The 20243-nt window shown below is 38.7% G+C and overlaps 1 protein-coding gene across 9 annotated transcripts in view; it reads left to right on the top strand.

Moving 5' to 3' along the window:
- The window catches only part of Dlgap1 (DLG associated protein 1), a 784196-nt gene that overhangs the window by 106290 nt on the left and 657663 nt on the right, over positions 1 to 20243 (top strand). For all 9 annotated transcript variants that reach the window (XM_060368165.1, XM_060368163.1, XM_060368160.1 and 6 more), the window contains exon 2: positions 5776 to 5937. The gene's annotated coding sequence lies outside the window, so the exon portion shown is untranslated. The remainder of the gene's footprint in view (positions 1 to 5775; positions 5938 to 20243) is intronic.

The following is a 20243-nucleotide window of genomic DNA, read 5'->3' as shown; positions in this document are numbered from 1 at the left end:
AAACTTTATTTATTGCATGGGTAGAGTAAAATATAGTTCAGAATAGAATTCTCTGCTGTGTTATGCTCAGAAGTATATGTGTATCACCAAACACCGCTGAAGTTTGAGGGAAATGTAATTGTTCAAAGTCATACTGAGGCACCTTCATTTGGCTCTAGGACCTATAAATTACTCTATGTATACACAGTAATAACTCATTTACCTGGCAATGTGTTGATAAAGAATGATAAATAGGTAAGCATTTTAGCTAGCTGGAACACATTTGTGGAGTCAAATTTAATATTATGTTAATTTCTGTAAAAATTATTGATGGTTTGTTTACTTTTTGCCCTAGATGTATCATTACCTTTCAGAATTAAAAAATTCACACATAGACGTCTGTCCATTATCTTCAGAACCAAAGAATGCACATACAGTATGTCCATGATAAGAGACCACCTTACAGGACTTTTGGGTGGCAATGGAGAGGCACAGGAACTCTCAGCATCTGGGATTCTCTTGGTTGAAAGTGGTATCTGTGTGACTGGAACCCACATTTATTCATCAGTGATAGGCTCACTTATTTTTCTCAATAGACTGTGAAGTCCCCAAGGGTACGGTGTGTGATATGTAGAGAAGAGGGCCTCTGCAAAATTTTAAGAGTGGGTGCCATTTAAAAGATTATTCAGTTCTGTTCATTCAAACTAATTGGTTGGTAACTGGAGTAGATCCCCTCAGAAAACTCTGACATTTTATAATTATGCAAGAGATATGTGATTGCATTTGCTTTTAAGATCTATAAAATAACTTTTTAAAATGACACAATTTCCACAAACTTTGTACCTTCACCAAATGTCAACCCCTTACATAACTATGATATAATTTTAAAATCATGAATATTGATGTTATTTATAACCTGCATCAAATGTTGCAATCATGATACACTTGTTGTATTTCTTGGCTGGCTCATCTTTTTCAGTTATTCTCTTGGATTCATCCTTCTTTGACTTAGAGAAGTCCCTGAGACTGTTTCTTTCTTAATCTTGATGGTATAAGATTGTTGGCTTGTTGCTTTGAAGAATGTCCACCATTTGCTTTGCAAAGATTTCCTTTCTGGCTAAATTCAGGTTATTCATTCTTTGTCTGAATATCAAAATATACTTAATTACATTTCTACAGCAATGCATAAAGCTTCCTTTCCCCATATACTCAACCAGCACTTGTTCTTGGTTTTCTTGATAATAGCCATTCTGATAGGGTGAGGTACAATATCAGTGTAATTTTGACTTGAATTTTCTTCATGGTTAAATGTGTTGGCATTTTTTATAAACATATGATCATTTGTAATTTTTTTTGAGAGCTATCTAGTCTATTTGTCCATTAGTTGGTTGGATGTCTGGGGAGGGGAGGGCTGTGTACCTGAGCTTTCAGGGTTTTACACATTCTAATTAAATATTAAATATCCTGTATTGAATATCTGGTGGCTACAAAATTTTTCCTATTCTGTGGGCTGTCTCTTCTCTCTGTCAGTTGTTTCCTAGGCAATATGTTTCATTAATTCTTGTTATTAATTTTATGGGTTACTGATATTCGTTCCAGAATTCATTGTCTGTGCCTAGAGTTTAAAATGTTTTGTATTTCTTCCAGAAGACTTGGTCTGTTCTGTGAAGTGTTTTCCTGGAGTGATTTCACAGTGTCATGTTTTGCATCAAAGTCCTTGATCTCTTGTCATAACTGCTTTGTTCAGAGAAACTTGTGTGCTTTGTCATCAGTATCGTTAATCAATTGACCAGACTTCAAATGCTCTCTAAATAATTTTCACAATCACCGTTTTATACCACTATGAAAAAAAACATCTTTGCTGAGAATATGGCATGTACACAAAGATTTTCTTATATTTAGACTTGGCATATTTAATCACAATCATGTCTTTGGAAATTACTTTGTTTACCTCCATTCTTTCTCAAATTCTTAAGTGTGACTACTTAAATGTAATACAGGGTACATGAAGACTGTGAATTTCTCAATTTTATATGCTATGGTCTTGATTATTTAAATACTTGGTATTTTCTGCTTATTGTTTTCTGATTCATGTCGCCTGTAGGTACAGATATCTCTGTCTCTTCCCTCCCAAATCAGTTTTTCTGCATTTCCCTTGAAAATTGTCTAGTTTATCTTGATTTCACACGTGTGTGCATAGATACCTAAAGAGCAATTTTTCATAATTTTACTTCATTTTCTTTTTCATTAGTTAGTTCCCATGTAATTTCTCATTTGTTTTTAGCTTTGCTATTTTTCTTCCATTTTCTGTTCAGTTTTATGTTTTACTGGTTTTGTTAATACACAAACAGTGTATTAATTTTTGGGTTCCCTCTTTCTGATTTACTGTTGTTATTTTCTATTTCTGTCTTGGCTATTTCCTCTGATATACATTGTTTTGTATTTACCTAGAAATTCGATTTATTACTCTTGTCATTTCGTTCACCCTTGTAGAGTATTTAATTCATCTACAGAAATAATGTAATATGTTTTGATTAAGCAATATTTTTTTCATGGAAATTTAACTCATTGTTTTAAAATTAGTATATTTCCCTCACCCATGGAGGACTCCATAGCTAGGAATTGTGAAACGTGCCTGTAAGCCCATCTCTGGAGGTGAGGACTGGACAATTACAAGTTCAAGATGGGCAAGTGTTACTTGGCAAAATCTTGTCTAAACTAAACCAAAATCAACGTCCAAAAACATGAAAAAGTAGCAGGGTTGGAGGAATAAAAGAAATTAGACCAAGAAATAGCATTGGACCTTGAAGATCAGACAGGCGTGAAGCCTCAGATCCACTGTTTCTTGTCATCTGACTCTGGCATATTCTGAATTTGCTGAGTCTTAGTTTGTTTATTTATTTATTTTGTAAAACAGAAATAAAGACATCTCTTATGCGTAGTGAGTGATTTCTAAAAAACAGCAACCTAAGGCTTTTTATTTTACACTCCATGAATAGCCCCCCCTTTTCCTCATAATATTTTAAGCAACAACAGGAGAGAGAAAAAGAGAGAGAGAGAGACGGGGAGAGAGAAGTCAAGAGAAAAGGAGAGATAGAAAGGAAGAAGGGAGACACTGGGTTACAAATAGATACAGTAAGTGTTCATTAAATATTATAAAGTGCTTGACTTGAGGCAACTTAGTTTAGTTTCACAGGTGACTGCACAGAATGTGCAGTTTTCCCAAGAGGTCAAATACTTGGCTTAACTGTCACAAAGTGATTTGAACCCTGGGCACATGACTGTAGTCTTTATTTTACTTACAATACAAGGTAGTCTCCTCTTATTGATACTTGCACTGTTTATGCAACTTAGCTGGTCAAAGGCTAAAATATTAAATGGAAAACTACCAAAATTAATATCTTGTGAGTTTAAATTATTCTGTTCCGTATAACATGATGAATTATCATGCTGCATTGATCCATCCTGCTTGGAGCGAATTATGCTCTTGGCTTTGTTAACTGAGTTGTGTATGATATCCACTTTTTGGCTACTTAGAAACCATAGAGTGTCTAGTTTCACAGTGTTTGTGGTGCAGGTAACATTTCTTTTACATAATCATGGTTCAAAGCTCAAGTGATGTGATACTGGATGTTTTATCAGAGTAAACTGTCATTATGACTATTATAATAGTTATTTTAAATTCTTACATTAATGTATAAACTGAATGTAGGTTAATGTAGGTTAGGTGTGTAAATGAACAACAGCTACAACTATAGTTCACTATTATCTGAGGCATAATGCATCCATTGGGAATCTTAGAGTTATTGCTACTTTTTGTTTGTTTATTTTTACAATTTATTCACTTTATATCCAGCTGTAGCCCTCTCCCTTACCTCTTCCCAATCCCTCCCTTCCTCTCTCCTTCCTATGCCCCCAGTCCTCTGATAGGGGAGGTCTCCTCCCCTTCTTGTTTTTTGCTTAATGTTTTTGTTTTTGTTTTTTTAGAATTTTTCTTTTTCTTTTCTTTCTTTTTAATTTATTTTTTATTAAATGCAGTTTATTCACTTTGTATCCCAGCTGTACCCCCCCCGTTAATTGTCAATTCCCAAACAACCCTCCCTCCATCCATCATCTCCTCTCATGCCCTTCCCCAAATCCACTGATAGGGGAGGTCCTCCTCCCTTTCCCTCTGACCCTAGCCTATCAGGTCTCATCAGGACTGGCTGCTGCATTGTCTTCCTCTGTGGCCTGATAAGGCTGCTCCCTTCTCAGGGGAAGGTGATCTAAGAGCCAGCCACTGAGTTCATGTCAGAAACAGTCCTTGTTCTCACACTTGGAGACTGAGCTGCCATGGTCTACATCTGTGTAGGGTTCTAGGTTATCTCCATGCATGGTCCTTGGTTGGAGTATCAGTCTCAGAAAAGACCCCTGTGCCCAGATTTTTTGGTTTTATTGCTCTCCTTGTGGAGCTCCTGTCCCCTTCAGGTCTTTTATCTCCCTCTTCTTTCATAAGATTCCGTGCACTCTGCCCAAAGTTTGGCTATGATTCTCAGCATCTGCTTTGATACCCTGCTGGGTAGAGTCTTTCAGAGGCCCTTTGTGGTAGGCTCTTGTCCTGTTCCCTGTTTTCTCTCTCTTCGATGTCTGTCCAATTTTTTCTAATTCCCACCATTTGCCTGCAAACTTCATGATTTCCCTGTTTTTAATTTCTGAGTAGTATTCCATTGTGTAAATGTACCACAATTTCTGTATCCGTTCCTCAGTTGAGGCATCTCTGGGTTGTTTCCATATTCTGGCTATTACGAATAAAGCTGCTGCAAACCTCCTCCCCTTCTATCTGACCCTAGCCTATCAGGTCTCATCAGGACTGGCTGCATCATCGTCCTCTGTGGCTTAGCAAGGCTGCATCTCCTAGGGGGAGGTGATCAAAGAACCAGCCACTACGTTCATGCCAGAGACAGTCCCTGTTCTCCTTACTAGGCTTGGAAACTGAGCAGCCTATAGGCTTCAACTGAGCAGTGGGTCTAGGTCCTCTCCATGCATGGTCCCTGATTGGAGTATCAGTCTCTGCAGGTCCCCCTGGGCCCAGATATTTTGGTTCTGCTGCTCTCCTTGTAGAGTTCCTGTCCCCTCCAGGTCTTTCTATCTCCCCTTTCCTCCATAAGATTTCCTGCATTCTGCCCAAAGTTGGGCTATGAGTCTCAGCATCTCGATCCTAGATACCCTGATGGGTAGAGTCTTTCAGAGGCCCCTGTGGGAGGCTCCTGTCCTGTTCTGTGTAGGTGGTGTTGGGCTCTGACTCCGTAGCCTTAGGCCACCTGCCAAAGCCCACCTTTATTTTTAGTTAACGTGTAAAACATACAGCATTATTGACTATACTAGCCTATTTGCTAAGAGATAAGCCACAGGAGTTGTTCTGTTTTGTAAATGTATCCATTAGGACTAGGCTCAACAGTTCTGCAGAAGGTCATTGTGGATAACATAAAGACTGAGCAGGTTATATTTAGGAATATATACATAAACACATATGCATGTGCCAACAGTTAATAAGAAAGAGGCCATGAACTTGAAAGACAGCACAGAGGAGTATATCGGAGGGATTGGAGAGAGGAAACAGAAATGATGCAATTATCTGGTAATATAAAAAATAAGAGAAATAATATAAAAAAAAAACCAGAAACTCTAAGGTGTTAAAAATGACAAGCTGCAACTGCTTTGTGGATAGATGGGTACATGTAATGTTGAAGGAACAACTGAGGAGCTCTGTGAACAGATTCCCATTCTGATTTTTTTTAACCACCTTCTCTATTTCAGAAAACTCTGAGTGGTTCTGTTGGGCCACCTTGAGTGACTACTGCTCAAACCTGTTTCTTGGACCCTTTCTTCAAAAGACCAGCACACACCCAGATTGCTCAACTGTAATCCCAAATTAATGGAGTTTTTCTAAAGAGGACTACATTAGTCACACCAGGACTGGTAAGAGCTTAAAATACCTTTGCCCTGTTCTTATTGATTGTCAAGATCTGTTCTTTAAAAGCATTGATGCATCTTTTTCAGTATCCAGGTAAATGCTGATCTGTTTAAAGGAGTTTTAGTACATAAGAATACTGAGTTAACATTTAGTGTAAGTAGAATTTCCTAACAAGCATTCTTTTTTGCAGAAAAGTGATACAATGTATGAAACGTCTAATTGCCACAGTCTCTTGGTGTTCCCTCTGTAAAGGTAATAGCTGTAAAATGGGAAAGCAAGTTCTTTAAAATTGGTTGTGATGAAAATGTGTATCTTGTAGTTACCTATATTCAAATTCTTCCCTACCTGGGTGTCCCTCCTTGTTTTTGCTAGTGTCTATAACTTATTCTCATTTCTTTCTTTAGGTTTGATATATTTTGTTATAATGCATAAAAATGCCAGCTACTTTAATAAGGGATAATTTTCAGAGAATCGGGGCTGAGAAAAGAAAGCGAGGTGGGACCAGATGGTAGAGCAGGCAGGGCCTTTACTGCAGGGACTCCTGAGGGAGACTGGATAAAAATGGCTGTGAATCTTCTGGACACACAGTGGCTCCCTGAGAACAGCAGCCTGGGGATGAAAACCAGTGATGGCTTCAAACCAATAGGTTGACAGATGTTGGGAAATGGAAGCCATCCAAAGGGTTTCCTTCTCAAACATCGAAGTTATTCTTTACCTCTCATATCTGATACTCAACATCTAAATGAGTGCCCCTGAGACATAAATCAGGTGGAAGACAGTCTTCTGAGGTTCACATTCACCTACAGTGTCCAGCAACTTTTCATGTATTTTGTGGATGACAGTAAGAAATTATTTCCCCAAAGTTTATTAGTAAGAAAGCCCTGGAAAATGGGAACTTGAAGGTTGAAGGTGTATAATTGCCAGTGTTCAAACATGGTGGGTGAGTTCTGACCCTGCTACCTTCTGGGCGTTACTTCTGGGGTAGTTTTGAAAATAAAATAAATTAATATATAAATATATAAATAGAGTCTAATACTAGGTCTTGTACTCAATAAATGTTCAATAAATAGTTGTATTTTATTAAGCCATTGTACAAACATTTAAAGTGATGTTTTGGGGCTAATTGGTCTTGATCTTAATTTCCTTTTAAGTTTCTCATTCGAAAACTCCATTGTGCTGACTTTTCCTTACTCTCACACAGCCATACGCAGTTAGAACACATTACCAGCATTCCCAAGAGTAGATCTGAGAGTTTTAAATATGATGAAAATATCTCTGAAGACTATTCTAGTTTAAATTTTATCATCATTCCTGTCACTTCTAACATCTTGATTTACTGAGCAGAGTATCTAACTTTTCTAGATTCCCTTGTCTTTGAAACAAGCACAATAGAATATTTATCCCAGTGGTCATAAATAGTAAAGGCTACAGTTCACAGGGCATGCACAGAATTAACAAATTCGGATTAACCACAGTGGATATTGCTGTCCTCATGGTTATGATTGCTCTTCCTTAATACACACTCAGCTGCCTTTGCTGTGGTTGCTGATGTGTTTAGTCTACTTGGTTCTACTGTGGTAGGGTCTCAGGTAGCTCAGGATAGTCTTCCATTACAGGTGTTGTTGCCCAGAAGTTGTTGCTGGCCTTTAATTTGTGAAGCTGAAAAAAAAACATCCCATAGTGCTTTTAATTTAGCTTTTGAAAAATGCCGCCGCTGCATCATTTAGACCTTTATTGTGGTATGTTTAGCTTAAGCAAAAATCTCATCTTGTGATGCTACTAATTCTTCTCTATGGAAAGCTACTCATAAGTTTTCCAAATGTTATCATTTCCAGAGAAAATTATAAAAGATTGATTTTTTTTTGTGTGTGTGTTGCCTTACGCTTTGATTCCCAAGAGCAGGTTTTTCCAGTTCCATCCGTATTTAGAACTTTGAGACAGTGACTCAACCTTCAAAGTCACAAGATAAACAGGCTTACAGTAAGCAGGATGCCACCAGATCCCGCAGCCCTTTCTCTGTTTGGTCTACAAGGTCTTGGACACTTAGAATCTGGCTCTGTATTCTAACCTTAAAGTCAGCTCTCATTTGGTTTATGATTTGCCACTGACAGATGAGTTTTAGAAAGCCAAAACCTTTGAGTCTATATCTTATGCTAAAGTCTGATGTGACTCACCCAGAACTGAGCAGCAGAAATTTTTGGAAAGAACACAATCACAGTTTAGAGGGTTTTTTTCTTACATTCAATGCTGTTTGTTTCCTTTATATTGTTAAGTAAGTTAGTTACAGGAACAAGCAGTCATAAGAATTATCCTCTACATCTCCCAAGATGTGTCCTGAGATTTATGGCTTATCTAGCATTAAATATTGTAATCTTCAGTAGTGTTTATTTACCTATTTATGTAATCTGGGCCTGTGTTGGATTTTTTTGACAGGAGCAATGTAATTAAATTATTTCATTGAAACATGCATAACTAAGTAGACTGTAAGCTCTTTCAGTGTAGGTAATGAGGCTGCATGAGACCATATGCACAAAGTTGCAAAGTTAAAACCTACTTTCAGTGGAAAAATTAAATCCATTTAGTTTTAGATACATAAAATATTTTTCAACAGTGTTTAAAATGTAAACATCAATAGAGTATTTTTTCTATCTATATTATTGCATCTAGTCTTTTATGTTCCAAAAAATACAGAGAACCAATTTAATTATAAGATTTTTGGCCTTAACAAACAATAGGGAATCCCACAATCAGCATTTCTAAAAACGCCAACTGCCAAATTCGGAACTCAACACGAGCTATAGTCTGAGACTGTATCACCAGATGTTGACTTGTAGGGCTATTTACGCTATGAACTGGAGAGGACAAGTCATGTTTAGTTAATCAGTTCAGAAGATGATGTTATACGAGTCCAATTATGGGAATTTCTTAACGTGACATGAAGAATAAAGTAACTGTCTCAAAGTCATACCACCAAGAAATGGAGAGAGAGACACAGAGAGAAATAGAAAGACATATAGAGATAACAGGGATAGGGGTGAAATGCAAAAGTCTAATCTCAATCAATTCCAGATTGTAATGTCTTACAACAAAATGTAGCATGCTTTCCATTTAGTGATCTATGAAAGGTTCTGAGACAAGATTTTCCTCCAATACAAGGTCCAGACTAAATCTTTCTGGGATTTTACATCTGACTGAAAATATGTTAATGAGAAGTTTCTCAAATACCACGACCAAAATTTCAATCTCTCTCTCTCTCTCTCTCTCTCTCTCTCTCTCTCTCTCTCTCTCTCTCTATGGGAACTGTCTGTATTGTTTCTGGAGTAGAGTGGCAGGGTAGGGCTGGAGAAGGAGTACAGGGCAAAACTTTACATGACCAGGTGGCTTTCAAGACATTCTACTATGTCCTCTGAAAAGAAAAAAATCTTCACTAGTGTTTTTGATTCTCTAAAGGAAACAAAAGGCTTCATATTGGTGGTTAATAAAAGTTTTAGACACAGTTAACTTATGCTTTTTCACTGGGTCCATATTTATTCAGCATTGATACTAACAATTGTTGTTCCCTGATAATCCACTCATTTTATTAAGATGCTAAAAGTGATCCAACCTTTCCACCCAAGCAGATTTTGCACATCCTTCTCTAAACTGACGTGTTGCTTGACACTCCTATATACCCACATTCCTCAGTCTACCAGATCTTCCCTGGTTCCCACATCCGGCGTCCCCAGCTTAGTCTGGCCACTATTGGCTGTACTGCAGTCAGCCTCAAAGCTTCTCCCAGGACCTGTCCTGCCTGTCTCCCAAACCAGAGGCCACTCACATGCCTCATGCAAGCTCTCTACCCAGCCATCGACTCCCACATGACAGGCTTGGATAAAGCCCACATCTTGTAACCAGATTCCCTTCTGTTCCCACACAACTTCACTCTACAGAAGCCTTTCAAACTCTAGTCTCAACTTACCTGCTTATCCTCTCTTCTGCCATGAGCAGCTCTGTTTACATCAGGCACACAGGTAACAAGAGAAGTGCACATGCTCAGATCTCATTTCACAATGTGAAAGATCAAGGTAAAAATCTCCCCTCCAAAATCTAGCAGTGTTGTAGAAATGTTGACCAATGATAATTACCTAGATGAGTGCTGGGACATATATTTCAAATCATATATATGCACATACACATATGTATATATAATTCACCATAGAATTCAAGGAGTTTGAAGAATATACAAGGAAGTATCTCAATGAAATTAAGGAGGGAGTAACGTAAAGAAAATTAACACCTGAGTGGTGACCAAGAAAAAACAAACATAAAGTGGATAGAAATGACAAAGCCAATCCAGTTCTTGAAAAAGGAATCACTGAAGAGAGACTCATGCTGAAATGAAGATGGAATTAAAAATACAGTACACCAGGTAGAAAAATCAGGGGAAAAACTTCCAAGTAGAATGGATGAAGAAAAAGAGAGAATATTAGGTCTCATAGATAAAGTAGAGAGTCTAGGACACATAATCAGGGATTATGAATTTTTTAAACATATGAAAGAAACACATAGGAAACATGGGACACCTTGAAATTTCCAAACTTTTAAATTATAGGCATAGGTGAGAGAGAAGATTCCCAAGTCAATGACATAGGCTAGCTTTTCATAAAAGCCATAAAAGAAAACTTCCCCAAACTAAGGAAAGATATACATACAGACACAAGCACACAGAACACCAAATAGACAAGAGCAGAAAATAGAATTACCACAGCATATCATAGTTAAAACACTCACTATATAAAACAAAGGAAGTATATTGAAAACTGCAAGAGAAACAAAAGCAAGTCACATATAAAAGAAAATGCATCAGAATCATAGCTTATTTCTTTTTTAATATTTTCTCCTTTTTATTTAAATTATTTATTTAAATTATTTATTCATACAGTATTTTTTATCATGTTTTCTTTATCTTTTCTCAGTTTCTCCCCATCTACTTTCATGTTTTCTTTCTCTCCCTCTGAATAAAACCCAAAACAAACAAAAAACAAAAAACAAAAAAAACAAAGAAGAACCTCAACTGAGGAAGAGGGGTCCTCAGTTGAAAAAATGTTTCTATTTACTTGGCTTGTAGTCAATCTGAGGTGCATTTTCTTGATTGATGATCAATGTGGAAGGACTCTTCCTATTGTGAGGAGTGTCAGCTTTGATAAAGTGGTCCTGAGGTATATAGAAAAGTAGGCTGCTGAGCAAGCCATAGAGAGAAAAATCACTAAGCACCATTCCTTTATGGTCTCTGCTTCAGTTCCTGCCTCTAGGTTCCTGCCTTGAGTTCCTGTCCTGACTCTCCTTTAAGATAGACTATAAATTATAATTTGAAACAAAGGTTTTAATTTTCAAGTTGCTGTTCTTTTTTTTCTTTTTAAATTTATTTTTATTAATTACAGTTTATTCACTTTGTATCTCAGCTATAGCCCTCTCCCTCAGCCCCTCCCAATACCACTCTCCCTCCCTCTTCTCTATGCCCCTCCTCTAGTCCAATGATAGGGAAGGTCCTCCTCCCCTTCCATCTGACCCTAGTCTACCCAGTCTCACCAGGACTGGCTTCTTTGACTTCCTCTGTGGGCTCGTGAGGCTGCTCCCCCCACAGGTGGCGGTGATCAAAGTGCCAGCCCATGAGTTCATGCCAGAGATGGTCCCTGTTCCTATTATTGGGGAATCCTCTTGGACACTGAGCTGCCATGGGCTACTTTTGTGAAGAGGTTCTAAGTTATCTCCGAGAGATTTCACCTTACACCCATCAGAATAGCTAATATCAAAAACTCAAGTGACAATACATGCTGGAGAGGATGTGGAGAAAGAGGAACCCTACTCCATTGCTGGCGGGAATTTAAACTTGCAGAACCACTTTGGAAATCAATCTGGTGCTTTCTCAGACAATTAGAAACAGTGCAACTTCGAGATCCAGCTATACCACTCCTAGGCATATATCCAAAAGATGCTCAAGTATACAACAAGGACATTTGCTCAACCATGTTCATAGCAGCCTTATTTGTAATAGCCAGAAGCTGGAAACAACCCAGATAACCCTCAGTTGAGGAATGCATACAGAAATTGTGGTACATTTACACAATGGAATACTACTCAACAATTAAAGAGAAAGAAATCATGAAATTTGCAGGCAAATGGTGGGATCTAGAAAAGATCATCCTGAGTGAGGTATTCCTAAAGCAGAAAGACACATGGTATATACCCACTTATAAGTGGCTATTAGACATATAATATAGGATAATCATACTAAACTCTGTACACTTAAAGAACTAATCAAGAAGGAGGAACCTGATAAGATGCTCAGTCTTCATTCAGAAAGGCAAAGGAGACAGACATCAGAAGAGGGAGAAAACAGGGGACAGGATAGGAGCCTATCATAGAGGGCCTCTGAAAGACTCTACCCAGCAGGGTATCAAAACATATGCTGAGATTCATAGCCAAACTTTATGCAGAATACAGGGAATCTTACGAAAGAAATACCTGGAGGGAACAGGAGCTCCACAAGGAGAGCAACTGAACCAAAAAAATCTGTGCACAGGTGTCTTTTCTGAGACTGATACTCCAAACAAGGACCATGAATGAAGATAGCTGATTTCTTAACAAAAATTTTGAAAGTCACAGAACCTGAAACAATAAAAACAAGTTCGAAAACAAAACATGGCAGCCAACCTGAACTAAAATGGCTATTAAATCTATCTATTATATGCATCATATAAATATATGTGCTATCAAATTCACCTAAAACAAATACAGGAAGCAATTATTTCAGGCTAAAGAGAGAAATGGACATATCCAAGAATCCGCAATTAGTAAACCAGAAAGTACACTGAACCCCCCCCCAAAAAAAACATCAAAAAATCAACACCATGATTACAAATTATAACACAGATTTCAATAACAATTATAAATACATGATTATACACTATGACCAAGTTGGTTTTATTCCTGAATCGCGGGTATAGGTCAATGTACAAATGTCAATAAATTTCACAATATGTGTAAATGGACTTAGATGTAGAAAAGGTCTTTGGTAAAAATCTGACATCTGTAGGGTAAATTGATGTGGCGAACACAGGGCTAGAGGGAGCATAATAAGAAACATAAGAAGTGTTGTATATGAAAAATAAGATGTGTACATGAAGTTTCACAAGCAACAGCATCGTAAATGGATACAGAGGAACTAATTCCACTGAAGTCAAGAATGGTGCAGAGGTGTCCTCTGTCCCCACTCCTTTTCAATACTGTGCTTGAAGCACTAGATGAAGCAGTAAAACAACAGAAAGATAGCAAAGGAATACAGATAGGGAAATGATCAGTCTATTTCTTATTTAATAAGTCTATGTAATAAACTAAATAAGTGTATTAAGAAATTACCCCTCTTTCCAGATGACATGATACTCTATACATTAGAGATCCCAAAGGTTCTACCAGAACTCGTCTAGAAGTGATAAACAAATTCAGCAAGGTGGCAGGTTAATTATCTTGCACAAATAAATGGCTTTTCTTTTAAGCCAACAATAGTCATAGAGAAAAGGAAGTCATGGACCCCCTCCCATCCACATAGGCTCAAAGACAATAAAATACCTACAAATAAACCACACCAAGGATAAGAATGGCATTTATAACAAAAACCTTAAATCTCTGAAGAAATAGAAGGACGCCTATGCTAATGGGTTCATAGAATTAATGTTGTGAAAATCAGTATCTACCAGATGCCATTTACTGATTCAGTGCAGTCTTATTCAAAACTCCTATTTCATTCTTTGAAGAAATAGGGAGAAAACATATCCTAAAATTCACGTAGAACCACAAAAGGCCCAGATCTCCAAAACAGTCCTGAAAGCAACAAACAAACAAAAACAGTGATGGAAGGATTGCTGTTTTATAGTGAGAATTCTTGCCAAAAAAAGATGGTCTAGAAACTTCTTTGGCATTTTAATATTTATTTTAAACCAGAATCTGGTGATTACATGTGAGGAAAATGTCAATTGAATTCACCATATGTGTGTGTGTGTGTTTGTATGTGTTTTTATGTGTATGGGTGTGTGCATGTATGTCAATATGTGTGTGTATATGTTTATGTGTGTCCCTGTGTCTGGATGTCGATGCCCATACCCAGGACTGTGCACATGCTGGACATAAGGTCCAGCACTAAGCTTCACCCTACCCACAGTGGATTCACTTTCTAAGCATGTCTAAGCATTAGGATGGTTTGTCTTTGAAATCTCTCTAATGCCTCACTGAATTGTGGCTATAAAATGCTTCGACAGCATCTCTTTGAAGTTGAAGACTGTAAGACTAGTCCATGTGTGTGTTGCTATTGCCGGGCTATCTTTAACATGAATGTTAATATGTTAATGTTGATAGAACTCCATCCTTTAATATTAATGGAGTTCTATCAACTCTTTTACAAAATTCCCAAGAGAAGCCTTTTCTGTGGACTCTAGCCCATATGGAGTTATTGTTCCCATGTTGAAGTTGGATGCCTCTTCCATCTGGAGTTCAGTGGTGTGGCCTCATTGCAGAACCTGCTCCATCAGAGTAAATGTTCAGTTTTGACTTTCACCATTTTATTATTAAAATTTAAGTCCACATTGGATTGCTGACTCCTGCATTGGTATCTGTGATTATCTTGGGGGGTTGGGTACAGGATATTTTTTTGGTGGTTTGGGTTTTTGTTGGTGGTGGTGGTTTTAGTTTGGTTTGGCAAAGTTTAGTTTGGTGAGGCAGAGTCTAACTATAAAACCCTGGCTGGCATAGACTCAATATGCACACCAGGCTGATTTTGAGTTCACAGAGCTCCATCTGCTTCTGCTTCCCAACGATTGTGATTACAGATGCTCGTCACCATGTCTGGCTTCTCTCAGTGGGATTTTAAGTGAAGAATACTTTTAAACAAAGAATAAGCCTGTCGTTTTTAGTAGGTCTGGTAATAAATATATTTCATGACATACCAGAAAACAGTGATGGATGTATTATGATACGATGTCTTGAAATATAGAGAAACATAGTCAGTCCTAGCCTCCCACCCAGAGCAGGGACTGTTAATCAGTGCACCTGACAGAGACTGCCAGACAGAGGCAAGAGCACATGCTTCCTGCATGTACAACCAGGGCACGTATTCTGACACACTAGCACTCTACCACACTGCGGATCTCTGTGGGAAACCTTTCACTGGAGCCATGGTGTCTTTCACAGCCCACTGGGTAGAGGTGCCTGGGTGGCATTCCAGTCTTTACTGACTGCTCTCATATTCAGGTGGCCCGCTGGCATTTGGGGAGAGGACCTTTTCTTCCAGGAGAACAGCCATCTTTACCACAGCCACTAACATGTCCAGCCCTCTGGTTTCATCATGCTTAATGGCAAACAGGGATCAATATCTGAAAACAGTGAGTATAGGCCATTATTTCCCATTCCAGGACAACAGGGTACATGGCAGTAAGCTCAGGATACACTGGCCTCTAGTCCCCCAGTTCTACTTCACCTTCTCTTACATGGTAGAATGGCATAAAGAGTGCTTTTAATAGCAAAAAATAAAAACAAAAGTTATAAAGAATTGACCAACTACCACTTTTTCTGCATGAACTATATATTATTTTGTTGCCAACAAGAAACACTTAGATATAAATGAAAACTTGTCCCTGAATGATTAAGGTTGATGGAGAAAATGGTAATTTATTGTTCTGCAGTCAAAATTCAGTCCCATCTGAGCCTAAAGTCTAGGCTCATTTCTAGTTACAACACATTCTTATATGTAGCATAGGAGAAGTCAGTGTGCTGACTCACTGTGGCCAAATACTTGAGAAAAGCGCCTTACATGAGAAATCTTTGCTTGGCTCACAGTTTCAAGGTCCAGTAGGGCTGAGAGAGTGGAGCAGAGGAGAAAGAGAAAAGGGACAGGAAGAGGTGAGGATCAGACAGCGTGCCTAATGACACATGGGGTGTTCTGTCTCACATTTTATCTCTCATTCAACAAGGGATTAAATTAGCAGGGGATATCTACGAGACTCTGCCCATCAGGGTATAGAAGCATATGTAGAAACTCATAGCTAAACTTTGGGCAGACTGCAGGGAACCTTATGGAAGAAGGGGAAGATAGAAAGACCTAGAGGGGACAGGAGCTCTACAAGAAGACCAACAGAGCCAAAGATATCTGGGTTCTGCGGGTCTTTCAGAAACTGATGAATCAACCAAGGACCATGCTTGGAGAGATCCTAGACCCTTTGCTCAGATGTAGCCCATGGGCAGCTCAGTCTCCATGTGGGTCTCCTAGTAAGGGGAGCAGGGGCAGTCACTGGCATGAACTTGGTTGCCTGCTCTTTGATCACCTCCCCATAGTGGGGTGGCCTTACTAGGTGACAGAGAAAGAGGATCCAGACAGTCTTGATGCGACCTGATGGGATGTCAGTGGACTAAGGGAGGGCATGGGGGAGGTGAGAGGGAAGAAGGATGACACTGGGAGGAAATAAGGGAGGGGGCTACAGCTGGGATACAAAGTGACTAATTTGTAATAAATAATAATAAAGAAAAAGTATTTAAAAATATTATTGGAAAAAATAGAGCCCTACTAGCCTAACCCTGTCTGAAAACAGCATCATAGACGACTCCAGGCAACAGCCTTACTACCAGCCTCCTCCTCATTTCTCATCTGAAGCAACTACAGTCAAGAATAACTGTCCACTAGTTATGCAGTGCGGGAGTATCTTGATATCTCGGACACAGACTACATTGCCTGCTTTTTGATCACTTCCCCCTGATGGGACTTCCCTACCAGGCCACAGGGGAGGAAGACAAACTCAGTCCTCATGTGAATAGAGGAGCTAGGGTGTCTGGGTAGGGGACTCCTGTATTCTGAGGAATCAGGGAGAGAGGATGTGGAAGACAGGGTGGGTCTGGGAGGAGAGGATGGAGGGATCTATGACCAAGATGTAAACTGAAGTAATTAATAAAAGAAAACATTAAAAAAATAACCACCATAGCCATTGGCCTGCAGGATGTTAACTGAGGGCTCTGTCTTTATTAGCTGGACACTCAGTGCTGTATAAACCGTTGAGGATGTGTAATGAGCTTTTTTTTTTTTTTACAGAAATTTTAAATATGCAAGCAGGCAAGACATTTTTTGAAGTCTTGCTTTAACTTGAGGCTATTTATATCTAATAAATGTCTTAATTATTGCCTTAGTGAGCTATAAAATGACACACAGATGACTATAGTAGGAAATATCGCATTTGTATAATAATCTAAGAAATGATTCTCCCACCTTGTATTAAATGCTGGTCTCCTTGATCTAAGCTTGTCTTTCCGGTAGTTTCAATTCTATCAAGTGTAATAGTTGAGGGTTACAGATGTAGGTAAGTGTTATCCTCTCAGTTTGTCAGATATCCGGGTACCACTCTCTGTCTCTCTGCATACCATGCTGGCATCATGCTTTGATGCTATGATCTGAGAGTAAAAATGGGAAAAAAAGACACAGTACTACAATTGTTCCTTTAAACTGCATTGTCTATATCAAGTTTTGGCATTAATATAAAATCTAAAACAAAGGAAAGTTGACATTAAGTTTTAAATTATCTATTGCAGCTCCAGTTGCAAGAGAATATTTATTTTTATAAGAATATTTTGTTAGGAGGAACATAGGTGTGATAATTGAATCTTTTATAAAATATTTTACAGGAACTCACCAACCCTTTGGGTAACTGTACTCTCTTTGACTAACCTTCTCTGTGTCTCTTTTATTCTTTCTGTGAATCTGTCTTATCTCTATCTTTCTACCTTCAGTCCTAACCTTTTATAGCTTAATGGCTCCAAAAACATAATTTCTATAGACTTTCTAGATTGATCATTGAGTGCTATGTAAATTGCTTTCCTCATTCCCATCAAAATACTCAAAACGTTTGACAAAAGTAATTAAAGGAAGCATGGGTTTATTGGGTCACAGGTTGAGGGTGCGTACCATTAAGGGAAGGCACAGTGCCAGCTGGTCACATTCCATCCTCAGGAAGTGCCATGGGTGCTGGGTTTATGCTCACTTTCTTCTTTTTCTTCAGGCCAAGATCCCAACTCTTGGACTAGTCCCACTCATACTTAAAGTGAGTCCTTCCCCCTCAACCTATCCAGTCTAGAAACTCCCTCACAGATGTGGCCAGATGTCTGTCTTCTGGGTGATTCTAGGGCCCATCAAGTTGATAACATATCACCAGAAGCACCAAGTGAGTCTCTGTGGATTGTAATAGATTCCTGAAAAATATCAGATTTATTTTCCTGGAATCAGCTGTTTGTACACAATTCACTAAGCACTAATGGGAATAATTAGTGCTATGTGAAATATACATAAGTGAAATATACATACAAATAGTGCTATGTGAAATATACATAAGCTTATTTTCTGCAAATACGTAGTTAACACACCTAGCAAGGGAGGTGTGAAGTGGAATGTTGCTAGCACCTACTCATCAGCAGACTGGGATGTACAGGATGAAGGTAGGCAGGTTGGCCTGTGTGGTTTACAATGGTGGCTTTTAGGTGACAGGTTAAAAGCTTATCTCTTGATGCATCAGCTTATGCTGTAGTGGAACTGGAAACCAACCGATAGTTACAGTTCTGAACCATGAAAATATCACAAGTAATTCATGGCCTATGCACACTTTAAGTACCTGCATCTGATAAGATGCTGAGAGAATTTTAATTCAAAAGCCCAAGGGCATTTACATATCTTAAAGCACCACAGCATTTCAATTGCTAATTTCTTCTTCTAAAGTACATTTTGCACCACAAGTTTCAGAGTATTTGGGTTTTGAGGGCTTAAAATAGGAAATGAGTAATTTTGATCTCTGTTTTTTATATTCTCAAGTTTGCTGTACAGTCCTCCTTTAGGATCCATTGGGGGGACTGCTTCCAAGACATCCTTCCGGACTCCAGACTTTGAGATGTTGATATTCCTTATACAAAACAACACAGTGTTTGCATCAAACCTTCTCCACCCTTGCATGGAGGTATTCAAGGTCGTGTCTAGGTTACTTATAAGGCAGAACACAGTATCAATAGTTGTTGCAGTATGATGTTTAGGGAAAAATGACAAGGAAAGTCTGTATTTCATTGTGTGGTTTTACTTAGTTTTTGATACTATTGGATACTGTCTGCTGGACATTTTTGACCCTTTTCCTACTTCCCCCAAGATACACCCCATTCCACACCTTCCCAGCTTCGCGGACCCCTTTTTTTAACCCCCTGAATCTCATCAATGCTCACCAGAGCATGTTAGATTGATCAGGAGCCACGCTCCTCGAGAAAATTAATAATGCTGTCTATTTTTCAAATATTTTAGATATATAGACAGTTGGTGTGACATTAGTGTCATCAGTGTAACAAATAGAATCATCTGGGAGACAGCCCTCTGGGTGTGCCTGTAGAGGCTTATATGTATACCTCTTCATCCTATGGGCAGACCTGCCACTGTGGCCTCATTTCCTGGCTTGGATCCTGGGCTGTATCAAGGGAGGAAGCCTAGCCGCTCTAGGCTTCTAGTTCTCTTTTCCCACTGCACATACTGGATCATTTTGACCAGGTGCTTCGAGCTCCTGCCCCCTCCACTTCCCTGCCTACTCTAAATAAACCCTTCTTTCCCAAAGTTGCTTCCGTCAGAAAAACAGCAACAAGAGAGACCAGCGTCTTGGATTTATGGGTGGAGGGCGCATTATCTGGAGAGCCAGAGACCTGGGGTTTGACATTTAGCCTGAGAGAGACTGTGTTCTTCCATCACTGTTGCTCTATGGCCTTGGGTTGCTTTATAGAGCTAGGTAAATCTCTAGGTCTTTCAGTTTCTGTTCCAATTTTCAACTAGTATTTAACCCCAATAATTCAAGTCAAATCACAGCAGGCATTTCTGGTATGGTGAGGCTGTTTAGCTCTTTAAACAACTAGATTCGGTATTAACAGGTTCTATGAATTTTACTGTGTACAGCAGTGAGTTCATTGCTGAAGGCAGAGTGGGGGCCCTTGTTTTGTCTCTCACTCAGTGGCTGGGTTATGAATGGGAGGGTGAAGGAAGTGCAGCTTTATCCCACTCAGGCCTTTAAGTTTGTCTTTCTCTTCGCTCTTTAGGATGTCTTTGAAGCCAACCACAGAAGTCTTTCTGTTTCTATTTTGAACATTTCTACCATTTTGCAATCTTGCCTAGTGAGATTTTTTTATTGCTTAGTCAACTGGATTTTCTCCTTTATGAATTAACTGTGTGCTGCCTTATTCAACCCAACTGTAGCCATTTAATCTGTAATTCAAAAAGAGAAAT

This window comes from Meriones unguiculatus, chromosome 15 (genome assembly GCF_030254825.1).
Source record: "Meriones unguiculatus strain TT.TT164.6M chromosome 15, Bangor_MerUng_6.1, whole genome shotgun sequence".
NCBI classification, from domain to species: Eukaryota; Metazoa; Chordata; class Mammalia; order Rodentia; family Muridae; genus Meriones; species Meriones unguiculatus.
The sequence above is the reverse complement of the archived record's forward strand: the minus strand, read 5'-3'. Positions and strand labels throughout refer to the sequence as shown.